General features: G+C 41.6%; 1 pseudogene; it reads right to left on the bottom strand.

Annotated features, from left to right (window-relative positions):
- Positions 1 to 234: 234 nt before the first annotated feature.
- Positions 235 to 4,215, bottom strand: LOC147615748 (seed linoleate 9S-lipoxygenase-3-like; annotated as a pseudogene).
- Positions 4,216 to 22,135: the final 17,920 nt, after the last annotated feature.

Raw genomic sequence — 22,135 nt, 5'->3', positions numbered from 1 at the left:
AATATAAAAGAAACACAAGGACCAAAAGTTCCAAGACCATCTGATTAAAAGATCTTTGACCCATAAGACCTTGGGCACTCCATTAAAAGATCTTTGACCCATAAGACCTTGGGCACTAGTACACCAGAGGTGCAAGTCTCACAGAATTCACCTGCCTCCACAATGTCCTGCAAAAGGCAAACTAAAAAGCAAGAAGTAGAAAAACATGTGGAGTTCTAAACCTAAATAGAGATGCTATTTGGGACACCAGGCCGCGTTGCGGGCTTTGATGGTGGCCTCCACGTCGGCAAGATTGCGGCGAAAAGTCTCTAATGCTGCCAATGCCCGGGCATCTGATGTCCATTGCGCTCACCCAGGCACACCTCCTCGCTCATGTGCTGAGCCAGAATCTCCAGTACGGCCATGGCAACGGTGGTTGCGCCTTGCGTGGGCACCATCTCCAGAAAGAATTTCTGCGGGTTGGCCAGCATCTCCACATACTCTGGCGTCCCTTTCTCTGGAATGAGGCGCCGGGCCATGCAGGGGCTGTTAGGCATGTAGCCCCCATAGGCATACTGTCCAAAGTTCACAGCAGCGTGATGGGCAGACGACACCCAGATCAACGTCGCCACCACCTCCACCAAATCTTCCACCTTCTTCATGGTCACCCACCACTCCGCCCCTGCATGGTCCCCGTGCCCTACGTTTCGTACCTCTTCCCACCAGCTCTGCACCTCTACATTCTCCTGCAACGCCTTGTCCTCCTTGTAGTAGAGCATAACATAATCATGCACCCACTGCCAGATTGTCGCCCAAAGATCAAGCCCATCAGCTGCGTATGGATAGTCCTCGATAGCCAACCTAATCCCATTCTTTGCACTTCGGTCCTCTACAGCCATGCCCCTGCACAACAATAATATCAACCTTTTGGTAATCAAAATGAATGAAATATATTTGATGCCCTAAGTATAAACATGCTTTGTCCCGATCATGTAGCTAAGTTGATAAATAGTCAAGGTCCCAAATACAAGGTCCGTGGCTGCAACGCACGACATGCCATGTACTGGATCAAGCTCTTGTATGGGGACTACCAAGGAGGCAAAAAAGATCCGTAGATTTACCTCTTGAGTAGGTCTTTGGGTAGAGCCTCCTCGTCAAATTGCCAAGTCTTGTAGACCGCAGATGATATCTCCATGCAGTACTCTCCGGGAGTGTAATGGCCCTCTATTTTGCCCTCAGCATTGATCAAGGACGTCCTCGCCAAAGCGTTTATGTGCATGGTATCTTTGAAGTGGGGGGGTAACAGCATGTGGAGAGGATGCATTGTGCTCAGATGTCTCCTTGCAGCAATTATGAAGGGCTCCACACAAGCATGTGTTCGTAACCTATACAATCCACGGTTTACTATCACGGCGCATGGCGAATGCCGTCTTCTTGTTAAATCCTACTTTACTGTAAGCATATAATCTGGATTTCATACCAATGGCTAACAAGTTGGTGATATCCAGTGTCCATGACTGCTACGTGCGTTTTTGCTAGGCGCCACATCCAATCAGGATATGCAATAGGGTTGGAATTAAACACTCTGCTGATAGCTTTCTCGCCCTTTTCCTTGGGGGGTAGCGTGAGCTCAATGACAATGGGTACAAGCACACCAGCCCTTGTTAAGTATAAAATCGTTCGAGAGGCATAAGCTTTGCTATCTAAGTTATTGATTTTATTGATTTTATTGATGAACGGCATCATTGAATCGTGATAACCCAAAATATAGAGCAGTTTCTCTTTCATCGCCTGCATAGATCGCCCACTCACTATCAGTAATTTCTTTTACTACTTAGTGCTGCTACTGAGCATTACCCTTTTTTTCTACACTATTGAGCATTGCAGATTATTACCTCTTCCACAGAGAATCCTTCCAGTAAGGGCTCGAGATCATGAGCGGTTATAGAGGACATTGGCTGCCCATAAATCTCTGGGTCTAAGGTGCTCATGGGAGGAAAAACCTAGCCAAAACATCCATACACAGTGTAAAGTAACAGCAGAACAGGCATTGACTCTTGTAAAAATACAAAGAGTTAATCTTATCACCACTGAACTCTCAAAGAAGAAGCACAATTTTACCAAGGGCATTAACTCTTATAAAAATACTAAGAGTTAATCCTATCACCACAGAACACAGAAGAATTGGAATCTTATCACAGAATACTACCCAGGCATCCATATTACAAAACTCTGAGATGATTGCCCTTATACGGTTCTTTTCATCAGACTGTGTATTATGGGATTTATCATGCGCATGTCGTCAACGCTCCACACAGTGGAGCAACCTCTCATTCCAAGCTACACTTCAAGCATGCGTGCAATCGTTTCTCAATATTCAAGTCAAACAATCTACCTTGAGAGGCTGGATGACAAGAGGATTGATTCCTGCAAGACGTTGCCGTCCGAACTCCTGATCCGATTTCCAGGCTTCCTTGTTTGCTGCCAATTATTGAAGCACATCATCAGAATGAATCTGCTGACATGACCCTGTAGATCTCTATGTGAGGTGAGGTGTTGTCTGTTTTTTACCTTCTACAACACCGGGTGTTCCATCAGTAGGTTTCCTTATGATCGGGGTCGACTCACTGACATGAAAAGCTTTCAGATCCCCCACATACAAGTCATGAATTTGCTCCAGAGCCTCAAAAGGCTGGTCGTATAAGGCTCTTCAGGGTTGAAATTACGTTGTGACCGAAGCTTCGCCCTCCGGCGGCCAGGAAGAGCGCTTTCTTCAAAGCGCTAAACCTATCGGGGAACATAAGTACTGTCGAAGCTTGTCTCCCGTTGCTCCGAGGCAGGGTCTGGTTCATGAGAAACCAACGATTATTATATGCCGTCCTCCCGTGTACTCTGATCGGGCAATGTTATCGAGTTGGTATATGGGGTCACAGTTTCAGGCCGAGGACGCGGGTTGGCAGCGAGCAGCGGGTTCAACCGCTGCTCGCTGGGTGTGCTAGACGTAAAATCACCAAAACAAAAAAGGGAAATGCGTTCAAACATTAGAAATCAGATCTGCAGCTCCTTACCCTTTTTGGTGTGCTTCCGACCCGTTCTACATCTACGAGGATACGGATACTGGCATGAACCCCCTAACACAGGTCTTGTAAGCTTCTCATCTTCATCAGGATTACTTATATCGTTGTACATGTCATAGTCATAGACGCGCTCCCCATACATCCTCTCGCCTGTGCCGTCGCCTCTGATGGACACAAGGTCGTCTTGACAAAGCTTGAGTAATGCCGGCGGAGGTGTCTCATTTGGAATATATGGCTGCACATGATGGTAGTATATTGTTAATATAAGGCTGCACGTGATGATCATGATGGCAGTATGGTGACTGACTTTGTCTCTTTCAACAGCTCAACTAGCTAGCTCCTGTACAGAAACAGATGAAATTTTGAACAGTGCTACCATGCACTAACCTGGTTTGAAAAGAAAACGCGAGGTCGCCCGTAGTAGAGGTTGGAGTGGTTTATCCAAGTGTGACAAGGGAAGTAGAGCTGGCTGCTGTCAGGACTGTCCTGCAGGGTGATGGACTTGAGGTAAAATTCATTAGAATGGTAGCTTTCTAGCAGTATGGCACCGGAAGTAGAGCTGGTTTATCCAAGTGTGACAAGGGAAGTAGAGCTGGCTGCTGTCAGGACTGTCCTGCAGGGTGATGGACTTGAGGTAAAATTCATTAGAATGGTAGCTTTCTGGCAGTATGGCACCGGGTATCCCGAAGTCCTTGTCCACAGAGAAGGAGATGGTGAAGAGAGAGTCTGAGTCGTCACTTACTCCGCCCCATAGCCTCAAGTAGGATTCAGGGCTGATTTTGGGTCCTTGCAGACATGATGAGACACTTCCAGCAAGATGAGTGTGAGTGTGTGTGTGAAAGAGAGAGAGACAGAGAGAGTGTGTATGTGTGTGTGTGTGTGTGTGTGTGTGTGAGAGAGAGAGAGAGAGAGAGAGAGAATGTGTGAAAGAGAGAGAGAAAAGGAGAAAGTGTGTGTGTGTGTGTGTGTGTGTGTGTGTCAGCGAGAGAGAGATCAGTAGCTGCAGTATGTGGGTGCGTATGAGTGACTAGCCTGGGTCGATCTGTAGGCTTACAAGACGCAATTTCACTCTGTTTCCACGCAGGTCGCTGAGAAAATTGGGGACGAGATCGAAGAAGCCCTCACTGAGGATCCTCACAATGGACTTGATCTTCTTCATGTTGAGTGTTAGCACTGTTAGGAGCTGATCAGGATGCCTCGTGAAGCCCAGGCTTTTAAAAGAAGGCAAATGGTGTGTGTGTTTTATTCATCACGTGTTGCTAGGTTCCATCAAGCACGCGCTAGGTTGGTACGCGCTAGGTTGATAGCTGCGCCTCACGCTGGCATTCATCTGTTTTTAAAAAAAAAACTTTAAAAAAGCCGTTTCAATAAAGCTTTTTTCTTTTTTCTTTTTTTCTTTTTTTGACCGAGGAGATACACAAAAATTGACAGTCTTATTTTCTACGCCACTCCTCCTCAAAACCTCCCGTTCTCACCACCTTCTCGAGCAATATAGTGCGCAAGCTCTCAGATGAGGGGGGCGTATGGGTTGAGCCATACTCCCCAATCTTCTTAACCATGACCTTGAAGTATTCCGACCTATTCAAGAAAGTAATTTACTAATGAGAAGCGGACTAGGATGATGAAAACATGAATGATAAATTGGCAATGATCGATTGCACTTACCTAGCCGCTTGAAAGGCAATGTGGTCGTGGAAGAAGAAGCGGGTCACCACCGTATCCACCTCCTCCTTCAACTTGGGGTTCCGATTCTCCCCAAGTGTAGATTGTCGTTGTGGGAAGAGTCACCATTGACCAGTGGTATTAAGCTCCGCTCCAATAGGCCTTCCATAGTACTAGGAAAAACCACCTTTGGTATTTTAAAAAGTAGAAGTGGCCCTAGGAAATGCCGCCCATGGTATTTTTAATACCAAGTGGGAGGACCACCGTTGATCTTTAAAACAATACCAAGTGGGAGGGCCATGCAAAAGTAACACTCAATTGGGAGGATATTGACATCATCTGGCATTTTTAGGCATAGCGAGAGCTCAAACCTCAAACCATATGGCCACCATGTGAAGTGACTCAATAAAGAGAAAATAAAACAAATTTTGTAAAACTTGTGAGAGTGAGTCTTGTTCATCTTCAACTCCCACCTACACATGTTCATTTTCGATAGCTCCCGCCTCGTCCATGAGATCTTCAACACCCTTATATACTCTTTGAAACGAGGAGTAACGTATATGACATACCACCATTTCTTATCATTTAGGTTCGGAAGAAACACAACATAGTAAGAAGAACATTGGCATAATGTTGATTATAGAGCATAAGGGTTCTATATTGAAACCTTGACTAACTATAATAATCTGGAGAAGTGAAACTCAAAACTCAGGGTAGAGTTACTCACTATGGGTCTCATATCACAATATCTTGATGCCTGGCGATTCCGTCAGGCTCTCTTCAATCTAATTGGAACAACCCTTATTAAGGAAATATGTATGATTCCACCAAGTATTTCCCCTTTTTAATTCTCTCAAGTAGGCTCAAAATGATATTAAGACTCCTTGATTATCAAGACAATTTTTGTATCCTTTTTCACGAATTCTAATCTAGACTACTCTTTCCAAGTTACCTGTTCTAAATTACATTTTAGTCTCATCTTGGAAAGTACCAACAAGAATGGGTGCACCATCCCACTCACTTTTCAATGTTTAATCCTTTTTAGACCAGTTCCATAAACTCAACATAGCCCTATCCAATCCCATGTGTCAAGCCTTTTCACCTAACCATTAGGCCTGTAGAGTCATTGTGAACTCACATACCCATAACTGAAATTTATATCCAAATCACACACATAAATTAAAAGAGTTCACACATACACTCCTCTTTAAAAAGTTCTTTTCATTTTTTTAAAATATTATATAAATTTTTCACGTAACATCTTTAAGTTCCATATATCCAATCACAGAACACAAACACTACTACAGGACAATAAAATACCGACGTTTTTTTTGACATAAAACACTTGCACTTTAAAACCCACGAGCATCTATACTCGCTTCGAAGAAAACGTCGATATATGCGTCTTTATAGGAGTCGGTAAATTCTTTGGAACATGCGTCTATACCAACGTCAGTATCTCTGTCGAAATAAGTTCACCTACTGCTATCCTAAAAATAGTTTAGTTCCACACGTATTCCGATGCTTTTAGCGACATAGGTACCGACGAACACAATATATTACCGACTGACGCAGAGCATTACCGACGATACCGACACTTTTATCGACAGACACAGGTAATGTTTTTTTGAAATAATGGATCATACAAGTATAATTGTATACCTAGATACACCTACATACACCATTTGCTAAAGATTTGAACAAAAAACAAACTGGATTCAATTGAAATTTGACACATTTAAGTTAAAAGCGTCGGTATGTACGTCTTTATAGAAGTCGATAAATATGTCAGAACACGAGTCTATACCAACGTTGGTATCTTTTTCGAAATAAGTGTACCTACTGCTATTCTAAAAATAGTTTATTTCCACACGTATTCCGACGCTTTTAGCAACATAGATACCAACGCTTTTACCGACGACGACGGACATAATATATTACCAACACTTTTATCGAAGACGAATGCAGAGCATTACTGACGGAAGTAGATTTTTTTTTTTTGAATAATGGATCATACAGGTATAATTGTATACCTGGATACACCTGAATATACCATTTGCTAAAGATTTGAACAAAAAAACTAGATTCAAGTGAAATTTGACACACTCAAGTTATCACCACAAACAAAGATGTACAAACTAGATTCAAGTGAAATTTGACACACTCAAGTTATCACCACAAACAAAGATGTACAAAATCAAGTTGAGCATCTAAATACATTGAAAAAAACATCGAAAAAGTGTCGGAAAGATCGTCGGTATATGTGTCTAAATACGTGTCCAAAATAGCACCGATGATGTTATCAACGCTTTTAGCGACGATGTCTCTGACACTTTTTTCGACGACGACAGATTATTATATTGTAAAAGTGTATACAATCTTTGAAATTTTTTGCCCCGACACATTTCCCATTAGAATTTAAACTTTGGCTGACTAAACTATGGCCTCATATATAAAGGGCCATTCATCCTCTCCCAAAAAACACAAATTTACAACTATGGATGATGTGAACACTACAAACACTAGGGGACACCCGAACGTAGAGGAGAAATGCTTGTGCCCTTGCAATCGGTGCAAGTACCAAATCTCTCGCGACGACAACGAAGCATTTGCAACGACCATGTAAAGAAAAATGATATATTTCTAGTTGAGCATCTAAATTCATTACTTGGTGTTGCAAATATGTGTCCTCAAAATGAGCAACACAGCGATTACTTGGACTTTCAACCTGAGTGGAGTACTAGACGGATAACGACACAAGCAAGTAAGAGTTATATAGACTGGTCCGTATGCCTCTGTATCATGGTGCACGTATATCTGTTTTGCGTACGTGCCTCATAATGCTAAACTTTCAATTAATATTTGGATGGTTCGATACTAGTATATCAAAACTTTTTGCATAAGTACTTATCACCGTTTCCATTTTTAATCTCTTTCTTTTACCTTTTTTAAATCATCGTTTGTGAATATGATAGGTCATTGAGAGATCAAATATTGCCAGAAGGCAACAGAATGCCTGTGGACCGTACGCATGCAAAATCCATATAACAATCCATTGGGTCATTGAGAGATCAAATATTGCCAGAAGGCAACAGAATGCCTGTGGACCGTACGCATGCAAAATCCATATTACAATCCATTGGTATGGACTACAACTCCTACCACGCTTGTCCAAATGAGTGTGTTCTTTATCGGCACGAGCATGCAGGCATTGCACAATGTCCAGAGTGTGGAGAATCCAGATATAGGAAAGATGTCCAAGGAGAAAGGGTTCCTGCAAAAGTACTCAGGCATTTCCCTATCATTCCACAAATTCAAACCATATTCAAGTGTAAATCCATGGTGTCTACTATGATGTCTTGGCATCGAACCACTAGATCCACGGACGATGTTATGCGTGTGCCTGCTTGCTGATTGCCTTACATGGAGACACATTGAAGAGAAGTGGCCAGACTTTAATGAGGAACCTCGTAATATTTGCCTCAGGCTAGCTATGGATGGTGTGAACCCGTTTGGTCTTAAAAGTTCAACATGGAGCACATGGCTAGTTTGTCTTGTGAACTACAATCTTCCACCGTGGTTAGCAATAAAGAAGGGACATCTTTTTCTCTCATTAATAGTCCGTGGTGGGAAGTACAAGGTGACCAACATGGATGTGTACTTAGCCCAGTCACAATAGAGGAGCTACAAAGTTTGTGGGAAGGAATTGATGTTCATGCCATGTCAAAGAGGTTTGGACAAAGGGAGTTCTCATTACAAGGAATACTAATGTGGATGGCATAATTGGCCAGGCTACGGAGAATGCAGCAGTAAGCTATTTTGTTATTATGTAATAGCTATTGATATATATGTGGATGGTTGTGTAATATTATTTGTTTTAATACAGGACTATCAATCTCTGGATACAATGCGTACCCTTTGTGTGGACCTAGACTAGATTCTCGTCATTCAAGAGGCTTGAGAAAGATGGTGTATGATGGTCACAAGAAGTATCTACCAGAGGACCATGAGCTACGTGAGGGCTATTTGGATCGACCTCCTCCTACACAAAAGGCAAGCGATTGGAAGAGAGCATGGGAGGACAATGAAGGGTCTCCACCTCCTGGAATTAAGCGGTTCTCCATATTCTACTGACTACCATATTGGCAAGGTATTCTAATTAACCGTTTTCTTGACGCTATGCATATTTTTAAAAATATAGCTGTAGTGCTTTGGAAGACTATTAATGGCGTCCCAAAGAGCAAGGGCCAAAGGGAGAATTTACAAATAAGTGATCGTATACGACACTTATGGCCCCAAACCAGAAGTGATGTGGTAAGTTGCTATTACCTAAATCTCCTTGCATATTGACAAAAGAAGATAAAGCTCAAGTTAAGAAGTGCATTTTGGAGTTTCGTACTCCAACTGGATGTATGCATTGCCTAAAGGGGGCATTTACAAAGGATAACGAGCTCTCCGGCTTAAAATCACATGATTGGCACAAGTTCTTGCAATTTGTCTTGCCTATGTCCATAAAAGGTTGCCTCACCAACAACATGAGGGATACAATATACAAGATTAGCACCATAGCCCGTTGGATTTCATTAAAGGAGATAAGAAAAGACACTTTGGAAGTAGCCCACTTAAATGCCATAGAAGCAATTACATTAGTGGAGAAGTTTCTCCCAACCAAGATCTTAACCATACAAATGCATCTGAACTAGTTCATGTAGTGGATGAGGTGGCTGTGGTGGCAGGGGTCGTCCGTTCACGTTGGATGTTCTTTTTGGAGAGGTTCATGAAGATGCTAAAAGGGTTTGTTCGTCAAAGAGCTCGCCCAGAGGGAAGTATGGCAATGGGATGGCTTGTGCAAGAAATCCTCATGTACATCACAGAGTTTCTTAGTACCGTAGACCCTGAAATGCCTAAACCGTGGTCAATGGAAGAGGATGATAGGATAGTTGGAGAACAGTCACAAGGACAAGGGATTGAGAGAAGCATGGATGTGTCCTTACGAGATAAGATCAATAAATTTTACATCTTAAACTCAAAGAGTATGCAAAAGTGGATCGAGCGATATGGAGAGGCCAAGAACGAAAGGAATCGAGCTCGTCAAGCTTTTGGAAGGAGTACTATGGCTTGCCAACCATACCCTTCATCGCTTGCTAGACTTCGAGACTTTCCATCAAGTAGATGGCTCTAACAAACCTTACAAGAAGAAAAACTTCGTGAGATGAAGTTATTATGGATGAGGAAGAGGAGCTTGCATATGGTTTTGACTACCGTGTAGGTGATTTCATTCATTCTAAGCCTCGATATATTCACATGTTTTCCAAATATTATTTATAACTTCTCCATAATCTAACAGTGTTATTTTCTTTTAGTATCAAAAATTTATAGCACTGTGGTCACATGGACGCCATTTTCGAGTGGAGCGGATCAATAAGAAGAGAACAACATTTGATTGTGGTGTTAAAGCAAATTTCATGCAGGAAAGCAGGACTATGAGGAGAAGCCATTATATCACCTTCTCGTAGCCCATCTCGCCCGCAAACTCCTCGCTTTAGTCGAAAAACAAATCGGAGTTCGTTTTCTCACTCTATGAGCATAAAACTCCTAGATGGGAACCACCTCTAAGAGCCAAAGAACCCTTACTAAAGTCACCGCAACTGGGGGGCGGGAAGGTGTCCTTAAACTAGAATTTGGGACAAAATGTTGCACCTACAAGGAGAGAGGGGGAGTTCTTCGTTAAGTCTATTCACATGCGGGGGGGGGGGGGGAGAGAGAGAGAGAGAGAGAGAGAGAGAGAGAGAGAGAGAGAGAGAGCAGCTAAGGACACTCTCTACTCAACACAAGGGTGAGATGATGAAAAAAATTCAACAGAACTTACTTGGAGATGGGCTAAAAGGCTTGCTGGGAGAGGGGCTAGAGAGGGCTGTTGGGTACAGTCCTACACAAAGTCTCGAGACGGCCGGACTGTCGGATGCAGTCCCTGTAGAGAATGTTGAATATGGGTACCATAGGGTGTCAAGGTGTCAACCATTGGGGTGTTGGGGGGTTTATATAGGAGTAAAGCGGGGTGCAAAGGACAATGTATGGTGAAAGTACACTGGTCTGTGGCTACATGAGTCTAGGGAAAGGGATGGTGCCTGTACGTGGGCAAAAGGACTTCAAAAAAACATTTCGACGAAAATGTCCAGGGTGTCTCCCTAGTCATGGGGGGTGCAGACCGTTCGTCAATTGGACACCCGATCATGCATTTATTAAGTTCTGAAGTTTATCGTATTTTAATTGAAAATAAATAAAAATTTAGGTAGAGGCTTAATCCGGTGTCTATTTTGAGTGTGCTGAATGCTACAATGGATGGTTATCTCATAATAGTCCATGCATGGATTAGGTAGACTTTACTCTTGGTGGACACCCTATCCTAACATTGTGGGGCCTGAACAAGGCCCAAGATGAGCGCAGATGGCCATGGATGATGGGGATATTGCTACGCAATGTCTAATACATTTTATAACAGTCCATACATGGAGTAGGTAGACTTTACTCTTGGACATCCTATCCTAACATTGTGGGGCCTGAACAAGGTCTTAAGATGAGCTCGAATAGCCATGGGAGATGGGGATACTGCTATGCAATGTTTCATACAACCAAGTCTACACTGCACAGACGATGGATGGCAAGATGAGATACTTGGTCGATGTACTTCATGTGCCTAACATAACAAATAATTTGGTTTCTATTAGACATGTAATTGAGCAAGGTTTGTAGGTATGCTTTAACCCTAAGGACTCCTATGTTAAGGACTCCAACAACAAATGTCGTTTGGTTACAAAGGGCAAAAGAGTGAGTAGAATGTTTACTTTTGTTGTAAGCATGATTGAGGTGAAAGTTGCTATGTTTGCACAAGGTACAGGTGCTCAAGCTGATATAGATATATGGCATAAACATATTGGTCATGTGAATGAGTAGTGATTGTTGAAGTCTATGTAAAACTCAAAAGTTATCATAGGTTAGCATGGGTGTTCTACAAAAGCAAATGTGTGGAAGAATAGACCTTTTAACCGATAAGGCAATCAATAATAAAGGTTAAGCATCATGAGAAACCCATCTTCTTTGTTCAATAGTAATTTAAGAAACCTGTTATTGGATGCATTCACCTTGACCCCTTTGAGGAGTAGTGGGAGCAAGCAAGAGTTCAAGGGTCATCACCACTAATAAGCCCCCATACACCCTTTGCAAAAAGGATATTTTTGACAATAAAACTATTATAATGAAGAGAGTTAATCCTTTATGAAAAAATCTCCTTCACTGTTTGGATAGAAAGAGATCTTCAATGGAAGCTTGAATGGAAAGTTTCAAGATGTGTTATATAACCACCTGATTAAAGCCAAGTAGAACAAGCAGTGGAAAGCTTATAAGTAAGCTATGGAAAGCTTGATCATAGTGTAGAGAAAAACACCAAAAATAAAGTTATAGAAAAGCTTTGCTCTAATACCACTATCGGATCTTGTAGAATGGAGAATCAAACTCACACATACAATGCTCATGACAAGAGCACAAGGGTGTAGAGTGTGAGAGAGAATAGCAAGCTTAAAGGAGAGAGATTATAGCTCTCTACAAGTACAAAGAGAAAGTACAAATGAGCAAGAAACCCTAAAATGCGAGCAGGGTTGCTTACATATACTAGCTAATCCTAGGGGCTTGTTCACACCTGGATGGCCATGGGGAAAAATCTAGTGGGACAAAAGTGCACATGGCATAAATGCATGACCTCATGGGAAGAACTACTAGATATCTAACAAATGGGTCTTAGATAGGGCTCTAGCTAAGATGAAAAAATGGGAAAGAGTAATCTTGTTGCCCTTTCATGCTAGCATTGATTTAATAAATTTGATTCTAAATACTTATATCCTTTTTCTCTGTCTAGTTTTAAACTTCAAAAAATTCCATTGCAATTGTTTCATGTCTAAAATAAGGAGCTTCTTATAGAGCAATCATCAAAAGGGGCCAAAGAAGTTTTCCTCCTAGCTAGGATGAGAAAAGGTGTGCATGCATAAATACATGGGAGGTCTAGGTATCCTATTCCTACCTATTTATGCTAAGGCCACAGTTCTTGGCTTAAAGTGAATGTTGGCCTAAAATGATGAGGTAAATTGTGGAAGGGACTTCTATATGTTGCAAAGGGGTATGGAAGGGAATTCTACATGTTTTAAAGGGGTATGGAAGGGACTGGACTAGATTGATAAGATGTTCTCCCATGCTCCCATTAAGATACTTGGATGAATTTTTTTTAGAGTTTCTAGGAAAAGTTTATAAAGCATTCATGGGTTCGATGTAGTGTGAGGTCTCTCCTAGAGTCACATGCAATTCCTTTTCCTATTTGCACATTTGCTAGTCACATAGGTCCCCCCCTTGGATCTCGCTGATGTTAAGCTACCAAAAGGCTCAACAATAAAGGACTAAGATACATTACAGAAGGCCCTCTGGAAGGGTGAAGGGAGTCTGGGTACTTGAACAAGATGTTTGATGCCAATGGGAGAGAGATGCAGCTAGTCAGATAGATTTTGAATATATTAGGGAATATCCAAGTTTCCACTATAGTTTGAAATAGGGAGAGGTGGCTGAAGGACTAGTCTTGCTCACCACTGAATTTCCCATCTACAAAGTGGTTATACAAAGAAGGATGTGCTTTAAACAAGATTGTGTCATATTGTAATAAAATTTCAAAGGTTAAATGGGGCCTTTCTACTTGGGTAAACCACGTGACAGCTTGTGTGGAAGGTGGATATTCCTAAAAGATGCAGGGTCTTTTTATGGGAAGTCGTCATGTGGGACTTGTCCTTGGGATATAAGCTAGTAAAGAGAAGATTCTTTTTAGGAGCATCTCCCAGATGTCAAACACCATTGGAAGTGCAATGAAGAGAACCTAGGGGTTTCACTCATTAGCAAGGAGTACACACGTCCCACTCATCATAGGGAGTAGCACCTATTGCACTCATAATGGAGTACACGTATAGCTTCTCAAGAGGGAGAAGTTCACCATGGAATCTCAAAGCTCCAAAGAGTAAGAGCACTCATGAAAATGTATATGATCAAAAAGGTAAGCCCTATACCTATTATATCCCAAGTCCCCCCAAAAGTACACATGTAAATGACCCTAAGACCAAGTTCCTAGGCCCCATTCCCCATGTGCATGTGCAACGAAATCTACTTCATTACAAACCATCCCCTCCTACAATGATTTTGTCCTCAAAATCAAAGGGTGGTCATGCCCAAAGAAAAGACATATACAAGTGGCTATATATAAAAGCCAAAAATCACATCCATGACAAAATGTCGATGTAGCGAAAGACCCATATATGAATCATATGACCCCCACGGTCAAATGGAAAGGATAAAGGCTCCCATCGATGATGAGGGTATCTATGCAATTGCCTAGATCGAAATGAAATCCGAGGCATGCATAATCCAAGGCAATGGTCCCATGATATTCTGGTGCAAGTGGAGAGGATAAGGAACCACTATCGATGACAAAGCTAGTCGAGTATCCTCCAATATCAAAAAGACATGTATGGTATACATCCCGAACCGTCGGAGCTGAGATGATAGTAGCTCTTAGATCAAAAGGAAAGCTCGAATCCAAAGAAATAGTAGCTCCAAGGTCAAAAGGAAAACTCATAAGCCCATCCTCACGACCGCAGCGTAAATCTGGCACTACCGCAGCGTAAATCTCGCACAAAAGATATCCACCGAAAAAGCTTGAAACTCTTGGCCATAATGTCAAATGGTCCTGGCATAAAAGATCCATTGTGTTGGCCAAGACTGAGATATGTCGTAGGTGCATGTGAATGCCGAGCCACATATCCAAAAACTATGATCCTCAAGTGGCAAAGAATGCACCCAAAGGAAAATGTCCTGGCTCCAAAGTACATAGGCTCGTGTCGACATCCATAGGAGCTTAAAAAAAACATATCTCAAGGTTGGCATCATGAGAGGGTATAAGTGAACCAATGCCGTCATCCCAGGTAGCATCACTCAAAATGTCAAAGACATGATCCACTACATCAATAATTATATGGACATAAGCCAAACCATACACTACCCCCTCATGTGCAAAACCCTCTATGCGTGTATGATGATCTAAGATATTAATATAATCATCAGCATCATCATCATCACTAAAAAATAAAGAGGTATCCTCACATGAAAGATAAATGGTATCATCTCCTAAGTCATCATCTATGGCATCCCCAAGGCCTCCAAGGTCATCCTCATAAACATGATCTATCTCCATCAATGATGCCCCTATGTGACCTAAATCCCATGATAAATCTATCTTCAATAATATAGGATCTAAGGAGATGTCCAGATCAAATGCAAATCTCTCAAGATCTGTGCCATATGATCTACTATGAAAATGGTCAATATGCATAATCCTACTATGATGTCTCACATCAATGAAATCATCACTACTCTCATGCACTATCCCTGACTGCTCAAATATATGATCTCTATCCACACAAATAGTGCCAAGAATGCTATGAATAGTAGGAGTAGTGATCCTATCAGTGATATCTCCACAAACAGAAATCCTAAAAGAATAGCTTGATGCATCTAACACTAGTAACTTAAGCCTATGCTCATAGGTATCTCCATGACTCATATGTGGAGTATCACTATCCTCAAGTGTGCTAATGGATACATCATTAATCAAATGCACACTATCCTCATGATCTATACGAAAGACGATACGCATAGAAGTGTCGATGCTCGGTATGCTTGTTGCCATCTCTGCCCTCCCTCGAGATCATGCCCACATGATCTAACTCACACATCACCCTCGCTATCACTATCACATACATCATCATCATGTGCATATGTGTCAGTGGGATCATGTGCACATGTATCACTATCATCATGTGTATGTGTATGCGATACATCACTATCATCATGTGTATGTGTGTGATACATTAATATCATCACATGTGTGTATGATCATCACCATGTCTGATGTGTCAACATTAATATCATCATCAACATGATGATCATCATTACTATCCACATCATCACCCACTGAGTGCATGTCATCCATGATACCCATCCTCAGGTATATAGTCATCTCTTCTCATCACGAGTGTAGGGCACTCAATCAAATCCCCACATACCTCATCCCATGCAAGCAATGACAAACCATCCATGTAAAGATAACCACATAGATCCTCAACAAAATCACCATGTATAGAACGTGTAGACCATCTGGCATAGACATCCCCCTCATCAAATAAGTGTCTAAACTAGCTAGGCAACAACATCTAAAGCTCAAACATCCATATGTGACATGAATATGATGTGTCATCATAGCATGATGTCGGTGAAGAAGGATCTAGAGATTGACGTCGTGATGTGCCAAATATATGTATGAACTCGGCAAATGATATGCATCTCCACACCTAAAATGGTAAATCAAGATGATGGTCATGGAGCCAGATTGATAGGATACGAGAAAATGCCGTACGATCAGCGTCTAGGATGGAATCATAGTGATGTCAACAACGACGATGGCAAGTAGCACCGTGATCATAGGCGGGATAGAGGCAGTATAATGGATCCCCATGTCATCCCCAATACCCGAGGGTTAGGAAAAAAACCCCCCCAAAATGTGCTCAAGAATGTCACATCGTGTGTGGAAAAAGCACCAACATGCTCAAATGGCCACCCGCACGTGAAAAAAGGTTAAAAGAATGACCAAAATGCTCAAAATGATCACTCGTGCGTGAAAAAAGGTTAAAAGAATGACCAAAATGCTCAAAATGATCACTCGTGCGTGAAAAAAGGTTAAAAGAATGACCAAAATGCTCAAAATGATCACTCGTGCGTGAACAGGGGTCAAGATGTGCGTGTGAACGCCCAAAGTACACTAAACGGCCAAAAATGTGCAAGTGAATGCCCAAACGGTCACCAACACACTCAATGTGTCCACCACAATGACCCCAACTGCATCAAGACATCTCGGACCATATCACATGTGAATACACCCCAAGACATGTGTGACCAAACCTCTCCATAACTATGCATGTGAACACTAGCCTTTGTGAGAGAGTGTCCAAGGTAAAGGTGCTTGTAAATGAAGTGAAGATGTGGACAAAGAAAAATGAACAAAGAACTATGGGCAAGCCAAACATAAATGGCCGGTAGTGTGAATGGACCAAAGGAAATGGTTTGGACAAGGGGTGGGCCAAAAGGTAGAGAGGACATTAATGTGAGAGAAGCTATTGTGGAAGGCCACATAATGTGAACAAGACAAAACCCTAGACTCTCCAAAAGTTCATCATATTTTAATCTCCTCCTCTTTCCATCCTTAAACATTGGCACAATTTCTTATCTCCTCCTCCTTTCCCTTCCCCAAAAGTTGGCACTAGGGTGGTCTCCCCTTTCGATGCTTCAGCAAGGAAATGCCTAGCTCTCAGATGGCGAGCAGCTTCGTTTTCTTTTTTTTTTTAAATCTTGTTGTATTTTTTTAACACTAAACGTTAGCAATGCTGAGAGTTATATGGTGATGGAAGTGCTTTAATACTGCAGCAAATAGCTGTGCTAGCAAAGCGGGCTTGTGTCTGCTTATGTGTTGAAGGTGATGAAGCCAATTCTCTTTCTTTTTTTTTTTCTGCTGAGAGCTACATACGCCCACGCTTAAGTGATGCGCTTTGCTGCTTGATGATCTCGTTGCTGCTAAGAGTACCAAACCGGCCATTTGCATACATCCATGCTTACTCCAGGTTGTTGAGACAATCTGAAGCGTAATGAAGCTAGTTCTGTGACGCTCGAGAAGGAAGATCTGCTAAACTTTGTAGAGCGTTGAACCTTCTGCTGAGCCTTCAACAACGGGGCGATGATGCATCTACCAATGCTTGAGAAAGTAGAGCCGCAATGATGATGCATTGTGGATGAGTTCAAGTTTGGAAACCCTATGCACGTTGCCAAGGCAACTAAACTATGATTGTTTCTTTCAGATAGAAGGTTGAGCAGTTCTGTCTTACACCTCTAGCTTACTTGCTGAGCGCTAGGATGCTTTGCTTTTTTGCATTCCAATGGTATTGCAAACCACTATCTGAGAGCTCTTTTAGCCCAATGAAAAGACTATATGAGCTTGTTGTTGTCATCAAGAACTGCTTGGTTATTTGATGATGTTAAGCTTTGTTGATGTAGATAAGAACTTTTTACTGTCCTCTCAGATGATAGTAGTGAAAACCAGAAATGGTATGCCAACAAACACTTAGAAAAGTTCTTGCTGAGCCTGTAACCAAGGGCAATGATGCTTTTGAAGAAGTCTTGAATACCATTTCTATATAGGTTACACCATATGTTTGTGAATTTTTAAATCTTCTTGCTTGCTTCAAGCCTTGAATGCATTAAACATCCCAATCTGATGTGCATTGTCATTCATTACCTTGCATTGGACACAACTTCACCAAAATCACCAAGATTAACTACTTATTATAAGATAAGTACCAACCTTGCACTGTTTGCTCAATTCTTGGCCAAGAAACTATTCAAGTTGCTCTCCCCGCATAACTCTATAAGTGCCGTAGCCATGGTCAAACTCGATAGAGACAAGCTCAAAGTCGCATCAAACTAGCCCACTTCGAAGTTGAGTATATTGGCCAATATGAGCTTGCATGCATGTTGGGTGAGCCGCTCACCCATCGCTACGAAATAGTAGTGTTGTACATGATGCTACACTAATGCAAACAGTAATTGTCATTATCAAGTGTGCTATAAGTAAAGGTACTCACTTGGGTCTTGATTAATGAGCATGGTGATGCCTTTGAAGTCACAAGTGGCGCCCTTCGTCCACATGTTTTGCCAGTAATCGTTGATAGCATAGGAGGCATGGGTGTAAAGGGTGTCAGGAGTGAAGCAAGGTCCACCAGGAAACACAATAGAGCAGTCAAATCCCTGCGAGCACGAGAAGTCCAACAATTGTTGGAGCACATTTTTTGGCATTGATGATTGCACCATGCAATATGCCAACCTGCCCACTGCATCATCCTACTTGCTGGGCACTATCCACTACATCGTCTACTTGCTGGACGTGGAGAACGAGGTGGCCATCCTATAGAGTTTGCAGGATCATGCAAGAGGTCTTCTTCCTCTCTCAGATAAATTATGCAAGGTTGTGTGGACGCATTCTTGGCAGGCTGTGCGGACCCGTTCTTGGCATGTGGTGCCTTACCACTAATTTTGATGGCTCGCCCACCACAAGTGGTAGTGCAAGACCCGTATCATCCTCAATGACTTCCCACTATTTTTGATGGCTCGCCCACCACAAGTGGTAGTGCAAGGCCCGTATCATCCTCAATGACTTCCCACTTCAACCTCAGTAGTTCGACAATTAAGGTGCATAAATTCTCATGCTTGTGTTGTGCAACACCAAAGTCCAAGCCGCACAGGTTGTTTGAAGAAGCTTACAAGGTATGCCCGCCTACACCCAAGAAGTTGAGATCATCAGGGCCTTCCAAATTACGCCAACAATCAACGACCACCAGCTTCTTTGTTTCATCGGAGCTCAGTTGCAATAGAAGAAAAACTAGTATTGCACCCGCGCATTGTTGCTGCGGTCGACCAAGGTTCTAGAAAAAAACTATTCCCTATCTACAACCATCTCTCTCTCTCTCTCTCCCTCCCTCTCACACACACACACACACACATGCACATGCACATGACCCTCTCCCTCTCTCTGTCACGTACACACACTCTCAAATGTTGAAACTCTCTCTCTCTCTCTCTCTCTCTCTCTCTCACATGCACACACACCTGCTCTCACATGTTGAAACTCTCTCTCTCTCTCTCTCTCTCTCTCTCTCTCTCTCTCTCTCTCTCTCACATGCACACACATATACACACTTGCTCTCTCTCTCTCTCTCTCTCTCACACACACACACACATGCACACACTCTCTCTCTCTTCTTACACTCTCCCACATATAGAAGCGCTCTCTCTCTCTCTCTCTCTCTCTCTCTCACGCACACATACACATAAGTAAATATATAGTATATACAATATTATGTTTTAGATACATAAACCTATACATAGACACATATACTTATACATATATACATGTATTTAAAAATATAAATACAAACATCGACATAATTTAATTAATTTTGATTAAATTTTAATGTGCGAAGATGGGTGATAAGTTGTGGTCACTTTTAAATATATAGATAGATATATCATACACACATCTAAACACACACACACACACACACAAACATATATACATATGTATATATATATACATATGTATGTATGTATATATATATATATATATATATATATATATATATATGTATGTATATACATATATGTATATGTATATATGTATGTATATACATATATGTATATATATATATGTATATACATATATACATATATATATATATATATGTATGTATATGTATATATGTATGTATATATATATGTCCATATGTATATACATACATTTATATATGTATGTACATACATATATATATATATACATGTATGTATATACATATATGTATATATATATATACATATATGTATATACATACATGTATATATATACATATATATATATATACATACATACATACATACATATGTATATATGTATATATAAATGTAAATAAAAACACACACATATACATATATGTTTTCTATTTAATTTATATTTTATTAAAAGCTACTTTTTATTCTCTATCTCTCACTCTCTTTCTCTCTCTTTTCACCCTCCCTCATTACATCTCTCTCTCTCTCTCTCTCTCTCTCTCTCTCTCTCTCTCTCTCTCTCTCTCCAGGTCTGCCCCATCTCACTCTCTCTCAAGCACATTCTACACATAGATGCAAATGTACGCACATGCATGCATATACTCTCAAGCACATTCTACACATAGATACAGATGTACGCACATGCATGCATGCATATACTCTCTCTCTCTCTCTCTCTCTCTCTCTCTCTCTCTCTCTCTCTCACACACACACACACATGTACACATCGCACATACACTAATCTAAACGCACACTCTCTCCTCCCACACAAACTATCTCCTACGTAAAAATTATCTGTCTCCTCTCTCTCTCTCTCTCTCTCACACACACACGCACACACACGTACACACCGCACATACACTAATGAAAACACACACTATCTCCTCCCACACAAACTATCTCTTACATAGAAATTCTCAGCCTCTCTCTCTCTCTCATGCACACACACACACTCTCTCTCTCTCTCTCTCTCTTCATGCATACTCTCTCACATAAAATCTCTCTCTCTCTCTCTCTCTCTCTCTCTCTCTCTCTCTCTCTCTCTCTTCATGCACACTCTCTCACATAAAATCTCTCTCTCTCTCTCTCTCTCTCTCTCTCTCACACACACACACACACACACACTCTCTCACATAAAATCTCTCTCTCTCTCTCTCTCTCTCTCTCTCTCTCTCACACACACACACACACACTTAAATAGATTTACACATATATATAATTTTAATTAATTAAATTTTAATGGTAGGGATGAGTGGTGAGGTGTGCTCACTCTCAAATAAATGCATCTTACATGTAATCTCTCTCTCTCTCTCTCTCTCTCTCTCTCTCTCTCTCTCTCGCACACACACACACACACACATGCACATGCACACTCTTTCTCTCTCTCTCTCACACACACACATGCACACTCTCTTTCTCTCACATACACATGCACACACTCTCAAATGTCGAAACCCTCTCTTTCTCTCTCTCTCTCTCTCTCTCTCTCTCTCACACACACACACACACACACACATGTACACACATGCACATGTACTAATGCAAACACACACTCTTTCCCCCTACACACTCTCACACATAGACTTCCATGTCTCTGTCTCTCTGTGTGTTTCTCTCTCTCTCTCTCTCTCTCTCTCTCTCTCTCTCTCTCTCCACTCACACACACACACACACGCACACGCACACATGTACACATGCACATGTACTAATGCAAACACACACTCTTTCCCCCTACACACTCACACACTTACACTAATGAAAACACATACTATCTCCTCCCACACAAACCATCTCCTACATAGAAATTCTCAGGCTCTCTCTCTCATGCACACACACACTCTCTCTCACATAGAAACTCTCTCTCTCTCTCTCTCTCTCTCTCTCTCTCTCTCTCTCTCTCACACACACACACACACACACACACACACACTTAAATATATGTACACACATATAATTTTAATTAATTAAATTTTAGATTAAACTTTAATGGTAGGGATGAGTGGTGAGGTGTGCTCACTCTCAAATAAATGCATCTTACATGTAATCTCTCTCTCTCTCTCTCTCTCTCTCTCTCTCTCACACACACACACACACACACACACATGCACATGCACATGCACACTATT

Source organism: Cibotium barometz, chromosome 39 (genome assembly GCF_041138505.1).
Source record: "Cibotium barometz isolate CiBa-2024 chromosome 39, ASM4113850v1, whole genome shotgun sequence".
NCBI classification, from domain to species: Eukaryota; Viridiplantae; Streptophyta; class Polypodiopsida; order Cyatheales; family Cibotiaceae; genus Cibotium; species Cibotium barometz.
Note: the sequence above shows the minus strand (reverse complement) of the source record. Positions and strands in the feature narration are given on the sequence as shown.